General features: G+C 36.5%; 1 long non-coding RNA gene across 1 annotated transcript in view; it reads left to right on the top strand.

The window, feature by feature from the left end:
• The first annotated feature begins 541 nt into the window (after positions 1 to 541).
• Positions 542 to 18,738, top strand: part of LOC125965539 (uncharacterized) — a 267,253-nt gene continuing 249,056 nt past the window's right edge. Inside the window, exon 1 of the long non-coding RNA XR_007479547.1 lies at positions 542 to 586. This is a non-coding gene — a long non-coding RNA (uncharacterized LOC125965539). The remainder of the gene's footprint in view (positions 587 to 18,738) is intronic.

The following is an 18,738-nucleotide window of genomic DNA, read 5'->3' as shown; positions in this document are numbered from 1 at the left end:
GCTTTCAAATCCACTCTGAAGCTTTCCTTTTTGTCTTCATTAACCTATTTCTAAATCATTTTAATTGGTAGCCATCTTAGATTGTTTGCCCAATGGACAAGTGTGTATTTTCTCCTTTCAGCTGTTTCCCTTTGCTATTAAACCCTGAATACTTGACCTGGCCCACCAGGTCCTATGTGGAAAGTCTCCAGTGTCATCCAGTGTAATTTCCTGTTCTACTTCCCCATCACCACCAACCCTTGAGGTCACTGCAAAGGAACCCCTGTTCCTTTTGCAGTTGCTTAAACCAGTGAAACCAGTGGTCCTGAAACATTTCTTACTCTGCATGCCCATCAGTAAAATTTCTTGAGCATGCAGTCCTAATTCATAACATTTATGCAAATACTAGTAAACTGATACTGCATGCATCTTATAAAACTACATAAAAAATAAACATTTTAGAGGTTGAGCTAAGTGACTGTAAATAGAAGTTCTAACATTTTCTTTCTACACCCGATGAATAACTAATTTTAACCCTACTGAACTCCCTCCTTTCTCCCTCAGGATGCCACATGCTATTCCCTTGTACCTGGAACGCTCTTGCCCTGTGAGTAGGGTTAATTCCTGCTTATCTTTCAGCTTAAATGTGACTTTTTCAGTGTGTCCCATCCCTCTCAGACTAGGTTAAATGCCCAACTATATGTTCTTTTAGCACTTAGTAGCCACCCACTCTCCAGCATTTATCATTATTGTAATGAATATGTATGTGATCTTCGGTTAATGTCTGCTCCCCACTAGACTTCAGGAGCTGCTAGGTCAAGGTATCTTGTGCACTGTTGGATCTTCTACCTCTTTGATTATTAAGTCTAATTCACTCTTTAATGAGTGTTGATGATTGGAACTAATTTCATGCCCTTCACAACATCATCACCCTCTATTCCCTATCGTCTGTTCTCTCATGAGAAGACCGTCAAAGCTTCCACAACGCTAGGAAATTATATCTAAGGAATTCTTACAGCTTATTCCTATCAAGACTCAGAGTTGGAAACTCCTTAAATAATAATTCTGTCCAAATGTTCTAATATAATGATTGATTTTAAGGTTGAATCTAAGGTTGTATACCACCATAGATAAGAACAAGGACTCTGGAGTTCTGTTGTCTGGGTCAGAATTCCAGTTCTAGCACGTATTAGCTGTTGACTTTGTACAAGTCACTTAACCTCTCTCTGCTCAGTTTTCTCATTTCTAAAGTTGGTACTATTGGGTTGTTAGTTTTGGATAAATTTATATATCTAAAGTACTCAGGGAAGTATCTAACAATAGAAAGTACTCAATAAATGTTAACTGTTACCAATACATGCTTAAAGAACTTTTTCATAAACATCTGGAGGTTTGATTTAATTATATACCAACAATCCAATCACTTCATTTTGTATATATAGTCATCCTCTAACTTTTCTGATCACGGTAATTAAAGGCATTCCAAAAGTTAATTTAAAGAAGTCACAGTATTTACATTCCAAGAATTGGGTAGAGCATATTTGAGCTCATTGTGATTACAAGGCATTCCCTAGGCTGTGACATGGGGACATTTTATTAAAAGAAGCAGGAAACTTTATTTATTGCTCATTTCTCTTCGTGGTTCACAGCTTGTAATGATTTGAACCAACAAAGTATCTATTATCAGTGGGAATAAATAAGCATATAGGAAGTATGAAAGATATATTTTCTAGTATGAAAGTCTCCCTGTTCCTTCTTGCTCATAATTGATGGACTCTTTCTGAAGAGGAGTTTGCAGTGGTCTGAACAAAGATCACGATATAAAAATAAATTACAGTATGTAGCCCTCGGTGTCTTACTCATAAATTATTTCTCTCTAGTGATGCTTTTTTACATTCAGGGGTGGATTTAAAATTTCCTTCCTGGGTATTATTCATACAGGATATTGTAGTTAAGGAGCTTGCCTTTTATAGCTGACATGGTAGTAAATTCCAGGCTTCTGGTGGGGCAGGGGGGAATAAAAACAGGGACTCTGTCTGCTTCTTCCCTCCCCCATTTACTGTCTCTCAGTACTTCTTTTTGATGTGACTCCTGTAAACATTGTCAATGAGCGAGGCTGGGAGAAAAAAAAGTAGTGGGATAGACACTGCAAGAAAGATGAGGAGAATATCACAGGGTTTTATTCCAGTCCCTTTAAACAGGGAATCCAGCTGTGCTCCCTGACTCTGCCTGTTTCATTTTTATTCTGAAACAGTGGTCCTCAACAGAGGTTGCACATTATAATCATCTGGAGACTTTTAAAAATGCCCATGACTGAGATGCTGATATATTTATTCTTTTTTAATTTTTTAAAGCTCTCCCCATATTAACTTACAGCCAGGGTTTAGAACCAAAGCCCTAAATCATTAGTTCCATTCAGTGAGCTCAATCAATTCAGTCCAATGAGACCATAGAGTAGTCAGTTATAGAGATTCAGGTGATTTGTAGAGTTGAAGTACACATGCCTGGAGTTGCAGGAATACAGTACAAGCATAGAACTAGCCTGACTTGAGAGAGGTGCCCTGCAGCCCATGCCCAAGGTGAGATAGTGAAGCTAGGAGGACAGAGTGTGCAGGGATTAGGAGCTAAGCAGGTGGTCTGGAGAGTGCATTCTAGTATCTCATTTGAGCAAAAGTTACCAAAGTCATAAGAGTTAGGCAGGCAGGAGCATTAAACAGCTGAGATCTGAGACAGAAACCAGGAAATTCAATGGAATTGAGGAAAAAAGACAAGATGGTAAGCTTAACTAATCTAGGCAGAAAGCTTTCTGAGCCAGGAACAGACATTTTGAAGCAGAAACCGTGCTACTGAGTCACTTATTCTCAAGGTTTGAGCAATGCAGAGTTTGTATTTGGTAACAGGCTAGAGGAAGACTTTCCTAAATCTGTTTTCTTAAATAATTTCACAGTCAAACATCCACATAACTGATTATATTTTAGCCTAAACACACTAACTGACAAAATGTTTGGCATTAAGTAAACAATAAATGTGCGCTTAATTAATTCAGATTTGATCAGTTTGAGAGACTTGATTGGCAACTATTCTCCAGATTAATGACAAGGCAGATTCGTGAAGAATGAACAATTGTATCAGTTAAGAATTGGTGAGTGAAAAATAGGATACTTGTTCCTTGATGTTGTCATACAAAGAATATAAACTATGGTTTGACTGTAAACAGATGACTGCTTTGAACTATGAAAAGTCACCAGTGATACTGAAAACATCACAACATTGTATGGTCACATATAAGAGTGGCAATGTAAAGGAATCAAAAATATTTTAAGTGGAAGAGCTCACATTTGAGAATTTTGGAGGTCAGCATTATTATATGCAGATAATAGGAGAGTAACTGAATCAAAAGTAAAAATACTAATAAATAATGCAGTCCCTCTGCTGAGAGGCAAAAATAATGTCCCCTTTCATATCCTATGGATTTTCATTTAATTTTATTAAATTATTGAAACAAATGGCAATGGCAGATTCCTCTTTGCCCACTCCCTTCCCAACAATACCACCCCCACCTCTTACCCTCACCACTGAGGTTTATGTCTGAAAAGTTGTACATCCTTAATACAACAAAATCAAGATTGTTCTGGGACCATGACCATACATGACACGTTGAACTGATGCAGCCAAATCACTACGAGGCTAAGAATAAAGACGACAGATGGAAGACTGTGAAGCAAGAGAGCCACAGAGGGTACAAAGTGGAACTCTGCCTTAACAATGGCCCTGGAGCAGACACACATGTAGGGTCTTTGTCATATAAGCAAATAAATGTTTTAATTACAACATATGGTATAAGGAATGGGGTATTGCAAAGAAAATATACTAAAATAGAAAATTATCTGGGTCAAGGTCATTGAAGACCCATTATTTAAATGTGGCACTTGAAGTATTACTTCAGATAGTTGTAAAATGTTTGGTTAAATTGTCACATGTTTTGTACATTGGACACCAATGAATCACCCATGGAAGCTGTAGAATTAGGGGACAATGGTAGAAAAATCACACTGCTGAGGGGTTTTGGCTCCTTACAGGGGTGTTCAGTAAGACTCTAAAAGAAAGACATGAGCTTAGACTCTTTTGTTTTTCCTGAAAGCAGAAAAACAAAATCATGAAGCTTTTGAAAGTAATATTTTTCTTCCTTTGCCCCTTCTCAAAAAATTGTCTGAGGAGATAATAATTTGGAGTCACACAAAATAAAAAAGGCTGAATTTTGAGTGTCTTTTCCAAGGTAAGGTCAGTACAAATGGAGATAGATAATTGGGAGAATATGACAAAACTAAGTAAAGACTATCAACAAATCAAAGTTTACTTGCTATAATTTATAAGATAGTAAAAAATTAGACATATTTTTCAAGATAAAAAGAAACAAAGTACAAAAAGTGATAAGAAATGTAAAACTGGGCTTATATAATTATAGGAGGAATCCAAAAATACATAACAAAGACAGTAATATCTATGACAAAGAGAATACAATACTATTTATAACAAATTTTTAAACTTAGATGAAATACTTGATGGTCTAGAAGTATATGTTATTTAAAATGGCTCAAAAACATATAGATAACAAATTAATTAATAGTAAATAAAATTAAGGGAGTACTAACATTTATCCCTGAAATAGGGTCAGATCTAAAGTATCTAAAATATACTTTAAAAAACAAAATAAAATCCCCATATTATATGAACTGCTAAGATCATGGATGAGAAAATAGTCCTTCTAAGTTCATTTTATAGAAATACAAAGGGAAAAATCCACTAGTAGACAAAACTGAGCAAGGACAACAGAACAAATAAAAGTATAGGCCAAAAATGACTATACTACCCAATGCAGTCTACAGATTCAATGCAATCCCTATCAAACTACCAATGGCATTTTTCACAGAACTAGAACAAAAAATTTCACTATTTGTATGGAAACACAAAAGACCCCAAATAGCCAAAGTAATATTGAGAAAGAAAAACAGAGCTGGAGGAATCAGACTCCCTGACTTCAGACTATACTACAAAGCTACAGTAATCAAGACAATATGGTACTGGCACAAAAAGAGAAATATAGATCAATGGAACAGGATAGAAAGCCCAGAGATAAACCCATGCACATATGGTCACCTTATCTTTGATAAAGGGGGCAAGAATATACAAAGGAGAAAAGAAAGCCTCTTCAATAGGTGGTCTGGGAAAACTGGACAGCTACATGTAAAAGAATGAAATTAGAACACTCCCTAACACTATACACAAAAATAAACTCAAAATGGATTAAAGACCTAAATGTAAGGCCAGACACTATTAAACTCTTAGAAGAAAACAGGCAGAACACTCTATGACATACATCAGAGCAAGATCATTTTTGACCCACCTCTTAGAGAAATAGAAATAAAAACAAAAATAAACAAATGGGACCTAATGAAACAAAAGCTTTTTCACAGCAAAGGAAACCATACACAAGATGAAAAGACAACCCTCAGAATGGGAGAAAATACTTGCAAATGAAGCAACTGACAAAGGATTAATATCCAAAATATACAAGCAGCTCAAACGGCTCCATATCAAAAAAACAAACAACCCAATCCAAAAATGAGCAGAAGACCTAAATAGACATTTCTCCAAAGAAGATATACAGTTTGCCAACAAACACATGAAAGGATGCTCAACATCACTAATCATTATGGAAATGCAAATCAAAACTACAGTGAGGTATCACCTCACACCGGTCAGAATGGCCATCATCAAAAAATCTACAAACAATAAATGCTGGAGAAGGTGTGGAGAAAAGGGAACCCTCTCGCACTGTTGGTTGGAATGTAAATTGATACAACCACTATGGTTTTTAAGGAACCAGTATGGAAGTTCCTTAACAAACTAAAAATAGAACTACCATATGACCCAGCAATCCCACTACTGGGCATATACCCCAAGAAAACCATAATTCAAAGAGAGTCATGTACCACAATGTTCACTGTGGCACCATTTACAATAGCCAGGACATGGAAGCAACCTAAGTGTTCATTGACAGATGAATGGTTAACGAAGATGTGCCATATATATACAATGGGATATTACTCAGCCATAAAAAGAAACGAAATTGAGTTATTTGTAGTGAGGTGGATGGACCTAGAGACTGTGATACAGAGTGAAGTAAGTCAGAAAGAGAAAAACAAATACCATATGCTAACACATATATATGAAATCTAAAAAAAAGAAAAAGCTTCTGACAAACCTAGGGACAGAACAGGAATAAAGATGCAGAGGTAGCGAATGGACTTGAGGACACAGGGAGGGGGAAGGGTAAGGTGGGACGAAGTGAGAGAGTGGCATTGACATATATACACTACCAAATGTAAAATAGGTAGTGGGAAGCAGCTGCATAGCACAGGGAGATCAGCTCAGTGCTTTGTGACCACCTAGAGGGGTGGGATAGGGAGGGTGGGAGGGAGACACAAGAGGGAGGGGATATGGGGATATATGTATACTTATAGCTGATTCACTTTGTTATACAGCAGAAACTAATACAACATTGTACAGCAATTATACTCCAATAAAGATGTTAAAAGAAAAAAAGTATAGGCCAGCCTCACTAATGAACACAAATGCAAATACCTAATGAAGATATCAGCAGATAAATTCCAGCAGAACCTGAAAGTAATAATATATCATCCCCAAGTTTGTATTGTCCAAGAAATGCAAGGCTTGTTCGGCACTAGAAAATGCACAAAGCTAATTTGCTACATTAAACGATTATGAGGGGGAAAAGTTCATGTTTAAAAGCTGTTTTATAAAATGTTCCCCCAAATTCTGATTAAAAAATTAATAAGTGAAGTTCTTAGCAAGCTAGAAGTAAAAGGGAACTTCCTTGATTTAATACAATTTATCTACCAGAAAACTATCAAGCAAGCATCACATTTAGGGGTGAAATATTGGAAGCATTCCCTTTAAAATCAGTAACAAGAAAGGACGGTTTACTATCGTATTGTTAATCAGCATTGTACTAGATCCCCTAGTCAATCCACCAAGCCAGGAAGTTTTTTTTAAAAATAAAAAAGTATAAATATTGGAAAGAAATAATGAGAAATAAATTATAACTATTCAAAAGGAGGAAGAAATATGTCATTATATTAGAAATAGCAAAGATGCAATTTTCTATAGCCCTACTACATGCTAGCAATAATAGAATATATAATAGATGATAAGATCTGCCTCACAATAGCCACAGAACTAAAATGCATAAAGATAACCCTAATAAAAATAAGACGTATGTGAAGAAAACTATAAAATTTTATTGAAGGACATAAAAGAAGATTTGAATAAAAGGTGAGCTAAGCCATATTCTGAATGGGTGGCTCAATATTGCAAAGATAAGAACACTCCTCCAGATTAATCTGTAAATACACAACAATGTAAGCAAAAATCCTGTTAACGTTATTCATGAAACTCAGAGTACTCTTTCTAAATTTCATTTAGAAAGGGAAATATGGCAGAGTAACCAAGAGGACATTTTAAAAAGATAAAGAGGGTAAGAAGAGATAAATTTGCCTACCATATTTGAAAACTTATTATAAAAATTGAACAATTAAGAAAATGTAATATTGACATAAAAATACAGAAAGAGATTGCTGTCCAGGAACAGACCCTTGAGAATTTAGTGCATGAAAAGTTGGTAGTTTGAAGTGGTGCGAAAAGGGTACCCTGGCAAAAAACAGTGTTGGGTAAATTGTCTATCAGGAGGAAGAAAAATAAATTAGATGCTTACCTCCCCAAATTGACAAAACTAAATTCAGTTATTTCAAGTTCAAAATGTAGGAAAAAATATTATGAATATATTAGTAGAAAATATAGGTCATTATTATTTAGTGTAAGAATAGGAATAAGACAAAACACACACACACACTCACAAACAATACAACACAAAAGCCATAAGGAATTAATTAATAAATTTAACTGGTATATTTAATCATTCTGTGGTAAAAATGAAACTATGTTAAAGGTAACAGTAGAGGAAATAATATTTGCACTATACATATTTTTGAATTTGTATTCTTCTGTGGTTATATATAAAAAGGTATTAATATATAATCACATAAGAATACACATGGCATGATGCATATAGTGTGTGTTTATTATTTGTATGTAAATGGTGTGTATTTGTGCTAAGCACACACGCATGAATAAATATTACATAAAAATCCAAGAGTAAAGGGCCAAAGATCCAAACAGACAACTCAAAGAGTCAAAAAAGAGAAAATAAAATGGTCATTAAAGTAAAGAAAAAGTTGCTTAACTTAACAAGCAGGGAAATGCAAACTCACATACAAAGAGATGCTGTGTTCATTATCTTACTTACCTAATGGGCAAAAATTAAAAGTTTAACATCATATTTTGCCAAGGAAACAGGGAAATAGTTCTGTTAGGGGACCTCCATTGGTAATACCTATTAAAATTTTAAGTGTGCCTCCTTTTGGACTCTACAGTTCCATTTCTTATAGAGTACTGCAGAGAAGCAGTTACACATAGGAGCAAAGGAGTAATGTACACGTTCATGACAACACAGTTTGCAAGGGAGAGATGCTGAACACTAAATAGTAGAAAGTTTTTAAACACTGAAAGTTTTCAAAAACATAAAAATTTAAGTGTGTAGAAATATATATGAAGAACATTTTATTTTTCTAAAAATGCACATATATGTGTACGTGTGTATTCATATGTATTTATATATACCTAAGTATAAATACATGTACATACACATCCATCGAAAGTGGCACTCCTTCTTTATTACTCTTACCAATTTAGCCTGAAACATATTCTTCATCACATTTTCTATGACATTTTATCTTTTTATTTGGTTACTTATTCACTGACTCTCTCTTTTGACCAGAATATGGGTTTTGTGAGATCATAGCAGGAATCATGAATTTCATCACTGGTACTCCCTCAGTACCTAGAATAGCAGTTGACTCATAGTTGACCACTAAGTATTTTTCTAACAAACAGAAATATTATATGACATTTATTGACTAATTGATTGTACAGGTGGTGGTTAACTAGGATTGGCAACACTGTAATGAGACATTTGTGTTTATGTTCAGTATAACCAGAATATCTATTAACAAATACTCATACTGTTTACCATATGTTTACAGATCAGAATATATAAATATATATATAATTAGCTCATTGGGCATTGAAATTTGTATTAAAGAATACTGTATCTGTCATACTGTATGGTTGATAAGTGCCTCTTTTCCCTCAAAATAGCCTTTTGGGAAAGAACACAGAACTGCAACAAACGTTTACAAAGATCAAAAAGCAAAAAGGTGATAATATCTTCCTAAAAAATAAAAAAAATTCTGGAAATATAAAAGGTAACAAAATTTTGTTTTATATACTATAAGAACTATGCTTTCTAAAGTTTTCAGACATGAAAGAGTCACTACCAAATTAAGATCAAATTTTTCATTGGTCCCTACAGAAGAAATGCAGTATGTATTAATGACAACTACATTATAACTTTGGACAGACTGGAGACAAAAAAAAAAAAAAAAGATTTCTAAAAAGGATTCAAAGAATTAACACATTTTGTGTGATTCCAAGATAAGACTTTGCACATTTCTTGCTCACTGCTAAACTTGTGGATTTTGCTTATCTAAAATAAGCCACACATATACCTTTGACGGAATGTTTTCTATTTCTCTCTATATTTGTCCTTGACTGTCCAGAATAAATGCTTTCATGTACTTTTGCATTTTTTTGTTGACTTTCTGAAAGAGACATATCTCTTAAGTTTCACAAACATTCTATAGTATTGTTTTAGGAAAAGTGTTACCTTCTATATTTCCATTTCTTAGGAAAGCTATTGAATACATAGCATTTACTCTGGCAATAAGTATTTATGGTCATTAAGTTATTTTTAAGGCCAGATATTCAAAATAGGGTGACGTATACACCCTGCACCCTTTCTTTTACTGAATTTCCTTAGAGGAATCCTAAAGCGCTTTTTATTTTTTGAAATTATAACTACTTAGTAGAATCCCTTTGTTGCATAATCTCTAGAATTTGTCCAAAGACTCCTGGGAGGCGCTGATGTCATCTCAGATAAAATAATCAATGAGATGGCAAATCTTTTTTGGTGATTGCTCTTTTTGTTTACTCTTCAACTAATTTTTCACTAATTAATTTACCACTTTTTAAAGGATAGTGTTGGATCATGTCCTTCAATAAGCAATGCTTTTATTCTTGCTTTCATAAATAAATAATAAATACATACATAAATAAGTTTTGTTTTTATTTCATTATCATGACCAAGTAAAACAATTATTTGGAGACTAAGAAGAAGTCATCAGAGAGAAAATGTGGTAACATTTTTCAAACCTTGGTATCTTTTGTGATGGATGACATCAATTGTTATGGCTATCAATTATTTTACAGTGACTATGTGCCAGGCATTGGGATAAAAGTTTTATTATCTTATGTTTATAGCAACCTCACAAAGTAAGCATAACCAAGTATTATTATCCCTATTTTGTTGTTGAGAAAAAGAGGTTAACTGGCTCTCTTATGGAATTATACTTAGCAAGATTTAAAATCAAAATGTCATCCAAGTGCTCACACTGAGGGTCAGGCAATCTTTTAAAGTCTCTGTTATATAAGTTAGATGCATTGCTCTATTACAGGATTGCAATAGTAGTCTTCAAAGGAAGAGGGATCCTGTGTTTTATTAGTTTAAAGAACATGTGTTTGGGATTCTATGGTCAGTTAGAGGTGTGAGGAGATTATAAACTTTCAAAACTAGTGAGGAACTTGTCAGTTCACAGTTATCCCTGCCAGCGTCTTCATGTATCAGCTTTGAGTCTTACCTTGTCTAACTTAGAGGTACACAAAACTTCCCAAAGACCGGTTAATCCTTTGAAATTATGGGTAATTTCCCTCACCACCACCATTTGGTGTACCCTTGAACTATAGAAAATCTTGTCATAATCACTTACAACTCATAAAGAACCAGTGATGGGTTTGTGTTTTATTTAATGTATTTTCATTTAGAGTTTACAAATCACATGTAGTGTGCGAAATGCAGGGGATGTTGAGGTACAAATTATAGCATCTTCTCTCAAAGTAGTTTACAATCAAGTGGGTGAGTTATACTGGTACACAAATAGTGTAGGAGAATGAATAAGCTCAAGGTGAATTTCAGTAAAGTGTTTGTGTGTGTGTGTGTGTGTGTGTGTGTGTGTGTGTGTGTGTGTGTGTGTAACTGGGGCAGCAGAGTATAACGGAATTAGTATGGATTCACCATTATCTGGCTTTCAAATCAGAATACTAGTGATTTATATGGCAAAAAAAATAAGGAGACATTTTAACCCACTGTCCCAAGTCCTTGACTAAGGCTAAAGAAGAGGATGACTGTGGAGGTGGGTAATGCTTCAGCCTGCCAGCATACATCTTCTGATTTAGAATGTTCTCTACCTGTGTGAATACATGATAAGCACTACATGAAGGGGTCATATATAAATCACATTCTCATATCAGAATAATCTCATAAAGCCCTATTTTGAGGTAATTTTCCAAATACTTGTGCAGTGATATTTCTTCGTGGACATAAGCCTGAGAAGTGCAATGAATGCTCGAGTCAAGAGTGAGTCACAGGCAGGAGAATATTTGGAGATGAATGTAGTATTTACTGGTTTTGATGTTTTAAATCCATTTACCACCATGCATCTGAAATTTAATAAGCTTTCTACCTGAACCATGTCCCTTTAGAATATGATAGAAGCTTTAAAATGGAAGGACTTATTCTTTAAAAGAAATAGAAGACCATAGGACTCTGTAATGCATTTTTAAATGTTGAGAAAGTATTTTACTGTTAAGAAATCATAGAGTGCTGATAGTGATACTTGGAGGCTAGATCTGAAATTTTGACTGAATAGGCTCTTTATCTCTGCCTCACCCATTTGCTGGATTTATATTTTGCTCACTGAAATAACAGGTGCACTAAACTGACCACAATGGCTGCAGATATGGGTATTCTGTATATATATCTTCTCATGAGTACCCACTTAACTTTGAAAGGTGAAGTTATCTAAAAGTAATACACCTGGAATAACGTAAAACTTTGGATAGTAGATATTCCTGGTATATGTGCAAAAGCATGGCACTTAAAACTATGTTAGTGGTGCTTCCCTGGTGGCGCAGTGGTTGGGAGTCCGCCTGCCGATGCAGGGGACACAGGTTCTTGCCCCTGTCTGGGAGGATCCCACATGCCGCAGTGCGGCTGGGCCCGTGAGCCATGGCCGCTGGGCCTGCGCGTCCGGAGCCTGTGCTCCGCAATGGGAGAGGCCACAGCAGTGAGAGGCCCGTGTACTGCAAAAAAAATAAATAAATAAACTATGTGAGTGGATAAATCACCAGTTTTGTAAAAATCAGTGCCAAATAATAGGGAACATCAGGTTTGGCAGGCAAATGGAGAGTGAACTGTTAGGTCTCATCCGTCTCCAACTCCTATGATTTTATGATTAAATATTAGTGTCCAAAAATAAGCAAGGGAAATGCCAGCTCTTGAAATACCAAATGTAGACCAGAAAAGACTGTGGATAAATACTTCATTGAGACAAATCCAGGAGATTAATAAGCTGGCCAAAAAATGGGATGGGCGGGCAGGGCTCCTTCCCAGGTAGCTAATTAGGAATATCTCGGGAACTGGAATTGAACGAACAGAAAAAAAAAAGGTTATTCAAGAAAAAAAAAATTGAAATACAATTCAATAGCTAAAAGTAATTTTTGTGAACAAATATGTCCTGTCACTTATATGTTATGTATTGCTATGCTGAGATAATGTAGACCAAAGAATAACAGATGGATAAACAAAAAAAAAATAATTCTTACTAAGAGACTTAATAAAGAGTATTACGAAAGCATAACCTCCATTCTACCCTTTTGGAAAAAAAACTATTTATACCATTAATTCTCAACTGAGAAGACAGAAAGAGGATATAGGATCATTTGCAAGATTTGTCAAACTGCATGTATCTTCCATTCACCTTGGTGGCAGGGACTGTGTCTCCTTCTCTCCTTCCTTTTGAGGACCCATATTCTAACCATATTAGCCTGCTACCTCTTAACAACTGCAGATTTGTGTTAATAATTTATCCTGTTGGTACTATGCATGCCACTTTATATTTAATGTTAATTCTAATGTTAGCACTATGATATAGATAATGCTATTAACCCAATGTTGCAGGTAGAATAACTGAGGTTCATAGAGCTTACACAACTTGACTAAGATCACAGATTAATGAAGTTTTGGTGAAACAGAGCTAGAATCATTATCATTCTGACTTCAGAGTCAATATTTGTGTCTATTATCTAATAAGTGATGTAGAACACGTTATGTTGATAATGAAAATAAGGTAGAAATGTAACTGAAATTTTTGCACTTATTGTGCAAGATAAGATTAGTAATCATAAAATATTATAAATTTGACACAAATGCAACACACTACATATGATATGGAGGGGGAAGGCCAAGATTGGAATGACCATACACAACTGCTAACACCATGTATTGATGTTATTAACCAAAATTTCAGAAACTGAGACCTGATTGAAACAGAGACACTTATTTGGGATTATGACTGCAGCCCAGGAGACACAGATTCAAGAGGCCCTCAAATTGTGCTCTGCCCAACTACAAAATGGAGGGAGCTTATAATGACAACAGTACAAGGCCACAGTTTGTTACATAGTTGTTTTCAAGAATTCTAATTGGAACTGGCAAGAAGTAAGGGTGATTGTTAAGCAAGGGTTGGTTGGGGTCTGAAATGGTTGCATAGTTACAAGTAGGGGAAACTTGAGACCATAAGTTTGCAGTTGACAGATGTTGTTCTAAATACAGGGCCGGGGGTGTCCTTGGGCTTGGTACGATTCAAAGAAAGTTCATGTTCTCAGTGGTGCAAGGACCCGTCTGAGACCAGATCCTCAGTGGCTGCCCAACTCCATTTTTGTATGCCTAAACTATGATCACAGCCTTCTAATTTCAGTTTTTCATCAGGTGACAGAAAGAGTTGATTTGCTTCAGATGTGACAGTTACCATTTTTTACATTTATAGCAGTTCAAATGCTGGAAAGACTTTTCATACAACAATTATATATTAGGCCAATAATGTGCTAGTGAGTGAAAAAAAATACACATCAAACTTTCTAATTGAATCATTCTGAATTTTTCTTTGTAAATTAACATTTAAGTGACAAAATATAGATTTACTTAGAATGAAAAAAAATAAATTTGCTAGAGATGTTTTATTTTTGCCTGCATATCTGCTGCAATGGCCAAAGCTTAGTGTATCTGCATGCATCAAATGGCTGCCATTGTGACAACTTGTCTTTCATTTTTTTTTATCATTCAGTCATCTATTGTACATCACCTGATTTCGTTATTCTGACCTGCTTCAGAAGTGGATATAACTTCTTAGTCTAATGCATGCTACACCGTGGACTATCTCTTGGCCCTATAATTTAATTAATTACTGTCATTGAATCCAGTTGTAAACTTGGCTATAAAATAATTTTTATTTTTTTGCTGAGGAGCAGAACATTTGACAAATTTTGGACCAGTTTTATAGATATATTTTGGGCATGCCTGCCCACAAAGTGTCACTGCAGAAGGAATGTACTCAGAGAACCAGTTGAAACCCATGATTCCACCTCCCTGCTTACCTACAAGGGGGCTGTGGTATTCACGTGATCCAAGTTAAGTCCGTCAGATTCATCTGATATGCCGGAGGACAATGGGTAGCTGAGCTAATAACACTGATGATTCAGGGGCTTAGGCTGCCACTTTATCGTAAGCCATAATGGGCCATGTCCAAATAGAGGAGGGAGAGTAAGAAGCAATTCCCATGGAGAGAAAATGAAACTGGTGACAGAGAGGTCTGAATGTCATGGAAAAGAGATAAGCTGTTTTGAGAACTAGAAAATACAAATGTGCAGTCCTGGTGCCTTTCTCCAATAATGGTACCTACACTTGTTGCCATCCATACATTTCTAGAAGTTTCCTCTGTATCCTTTATTTAATACAGCTTTAGGTGGGCTTCTGTTCCTTGCTGCTGAATGATATTTGTCCAGAATGGTCATTGAAATAGTGCATTAGAACATACTGTAATTAAATTAAAAGTTCCAGAAAGCTCTCCTGTTCAAAGAAGTTATACACATTTTCCTTTTCTTTTTTATCCCCCTGAAAACTACAATAGAAACTTGATCTCTCAGTGGGGAAATATCTTCTTTCTCTTTAGAATTCAAGCAATAACAATTCTGTGGGGTAATGATTATTCTAGATGCATGGTACCATGTAAATTAATCTATTGCTTTGGTAGCACTGCTCCAAAAAACAGTGCTGATGCTGAGTGTACAGAATGAACAAATTAATTAGCCAGACTGCAAAATCAAATAAATCTCACTGTGGTGACCTCTGTGTAGTAGAATAAAAAAGTCATTAAGTTCATGTAGTAATTTTGGTTGAAGTAAAACCAAGCTTAAATGGGGCTAAGCGTTCTCATTATTTATACTGTACAGTCTAGTTCAGGACCACAAGAAACTCCTCCTGGCTGGGTGAGGTTGATCTTAAGAGTCTGGTCAATAGCAAATTATTGGTCTCTGGCCAAAAGGCAGTCTGCCCCATTAATGATCCAAGAAAATAAAATGCTGACAAAATAAATATCCTAATTCCTTCTCCTGTACAAATGATCTTCTGGTACTAAGGGAAGCCTCAAAACAAGAGGCAGTCATCAGATTGCTCACTTTGGTCACAAAGAAATCCAGTTAAATAAATATAAACAGAAAAAGAATTATATCATAAATACCCAGGTAAACTTCATGGTACCAAAGGTAAAAATAGCATCAAACTCCTGAACGACCAAAGAGTCATACCCAGGGCTTTGTTGCCTCAACCAGGGAAGGACACACTTCAATCAATCTTATTAATAAAAATAAAGGCCTAAAGTTGTTACATGCCCCCCTCTTAATTGTAAGGGTCTGGGAAGTGCTATCTCCAATATGCACTGTTTCTCTAGTCAAATCTCTAAAAACAGACTAAGATGGAGACTTGTGTGCAGGCAACATATTGCGTTCATTCAGCAACAACATATGTAAGTAAACGAGGGAAGCAGGCAGAAAGACAAGTTGAACAGCATTTCACTTACAAGAGAGGTTTCAACTGTTCCAAGAGGGTGTTCTGGAGCTAGAATCACCTTTCAGAGTTGTTCCAAACTAAGCAAGGGTGTCAGGTCTTTGTATCCCCTTGCCAACCAGATATTGGATGCAGATCAACCCTGGAGAGAGATCATAACCTTTGTAAGCAGCTTCTTTAGGCTGGGGGTAATGCTTGCAAAGAAACACCTCTGTGAGCCAGCAGCAGCCAGCACTCCAGATGGCTGGGCAAATGAGGGCTTCAGTCCTCAGAAGGATCTGGTCAGCACACCATGGTATTCCCTGCAATGTACCCTTTGTGCTTCTAGGATGAACTCGCTTCTTATAGTGAGTTCACCTTCCTTGGGAGCTGCTTTTTCAGCATTCAGTATAGTCTTCTTTCCTCCGGAAACATACCAGAGCAAAGTGTGTGGGGTGAGTCACAGCTCTCACTGCCACAGCTCTTCTTAAGGCTGCAGCTGATACTCCTCATCTTCCTCCTGTACTTCCCACTCTAGATTTCCCTCACACCCTGCTACTTCCTTTGCTGTTCAAGGTGTCTTAGCTAGTGGAGCGACACAGAACCTTTTCACTGAGGCGTTTGAGACCATGGTCACCATGTACTTCCCAGGCTGTGGCTATTGCTTTGTCCATTGAGGATTAAATTGGTCAACAGGTTGCCAAGAGATACCTAAGTGCCAAACCTGCCCTTCCCTGTACTCCATTGTGTCATAGTATCCCTATTTTCTCTTGGTAATGAAGGTCAATAATCCCCTACCAGTGTGGTGATTGCTTCAAACGAACAGATGTCCGACAAAGATGAAACCTAAATAGCATTTTAACCTTACCCCTTGTAGATGAAACAGGACCTCCAGAGCCCCAGAGCCTAAAGTTGTGAAGAGGAAAGCAATTCCACCTCCCCTGTGGGTTTTCAGACTCATGTATCCTTACCTAATAAATACATGGTGATAGGATCCATGGACCCCATGGTTATGTGCCCCACTGCCAGAGCTCCTTTTCCATAAAATGGGTCTATTAGTCTGAGAAAATATTATGTAAGATCCTGTGTTAATGCAACACATACTCTGTTAAGTCCACAGATAGTGTTGCTGCTTCCATTCTTGGAGGAGGCAAAGACAAACACATACTTTCAAATTTTGTCAATCCCAATCAAAATGAAATGTTCCGTCATCCAGATAGAGGGTTTTAATGTAATCATCCTGGCACCAAAAGATTTGTTAGTCTCTTTATATTCTCTGCTCACTCCATAAATCCATTTGCAGGCCTTTTCCTCAGATCTCCTTGTCCTTGGTCTTTTGAGCTTTCTCCTTCCAAGTTCCAGACTAAACAGATAGGGTCCTTGTCACTGTCCATGAATTCCTGTGTGTATTTTTACTTTAACTCACTTCTCTTTCCATATAAAATGTTTGACCAGAATAAAATGAATGACCAGTCCAAAGCGCAGTCTGCTGGGAGACTTTCTCTCACTATCATCTTTCTGCCAAGTGAGACCATAGTGCAGCAGCAGTCCATTCTGGCTGCACTCACATACTGAGCCGACTTACCATAGGCCACATTTGACCTTGTTCCTCCTCCATCAGCTTATCAGAGGGACTCCCCATGAGGGCCTGGGTGTATGCTAAGGGAGAGGCATTAGTGCATCGGTGGCAAATGACCTGGTGTTCTTGACAATCTACTCATGAAATTTACTTGTGCCCTGTGACACTGCTCATGCCCCATCTTGGATGTAACCACTAACCCCTGAACTGTCAGCTTTTATCTCCTGCTCTCTGGAGAAGAGGAGATGGAAAATATATTGGAGGTCTTACCAACATCTCGGTAAGACCTCCAATATATTTTCCATTTCTTGCTCACTGGCCAAACTGATAGAATGCCATTGATGTAATGGGGTGGTATGCTGTTCTGTGAAACAAATCCTTATGGACTATATTAAGACAGAGCAGGAGAGTTAATATAGCTCTCCTGTAAGAACTTTAAATATACTTTTGTCTGTCTCGTTTGAATGAAAATTACTTATTTTTCTTCTTTATGGGGATGGAAAAAAACACCTTTGCCAAATTATTGGCCACATACCATGTACCGGAGGTGGTATAAATCTGCTCAACAAAGATATTACCCCTGAAAGAGCAGCTGCAATTGGGGCTACTGCTTGCTTAAGTTTGTAGTAGTCCAGTGTCATCTTCCAGGATACAACTGATTTTGTGAAGACCAGGAAGCTGAATTAAACTGGGAGATGATGAAAGACACCAGTTCTTATTCCTTTAAGTGCTTAAGGATAGCTCTAATCTCTGATATCTGATATTCCCCTGGAATGTGTTACTATTTTTGATTTACAGTCTTGAGGGTAGCCTTTCCCACTATAATATCTCCTCCCTCAAAGAGTGCATAGGCCAAAGGACCGATATGAGTTTTTCCAACTACTAAATATGTCCATTTCAATTATACTGGAAATTGGTAAAAAGATCACTGATTAGGTCCACGGGCCCAAAGATGAGCTGGACCTAAGTCAGGACTCGATTTATT

The sequence above is a fragment of the Orcinus orca genome, chromosome 10 (genome assembly GCF_937001465.1).
Source record: "Orcinus orca chromosome 10, mOrcOrc1.1, whole genome shotgun sequence".
Classification (NCBI taxonomy): Eukaryota; Metazoa; Chordata; class Mammalia; order Artiodactyla; family Delphinidae; genus Orcinus; species Orcinus orca.
This window is presented reverse-complemented; position numbering and strand designations above follow the sequence as displayed.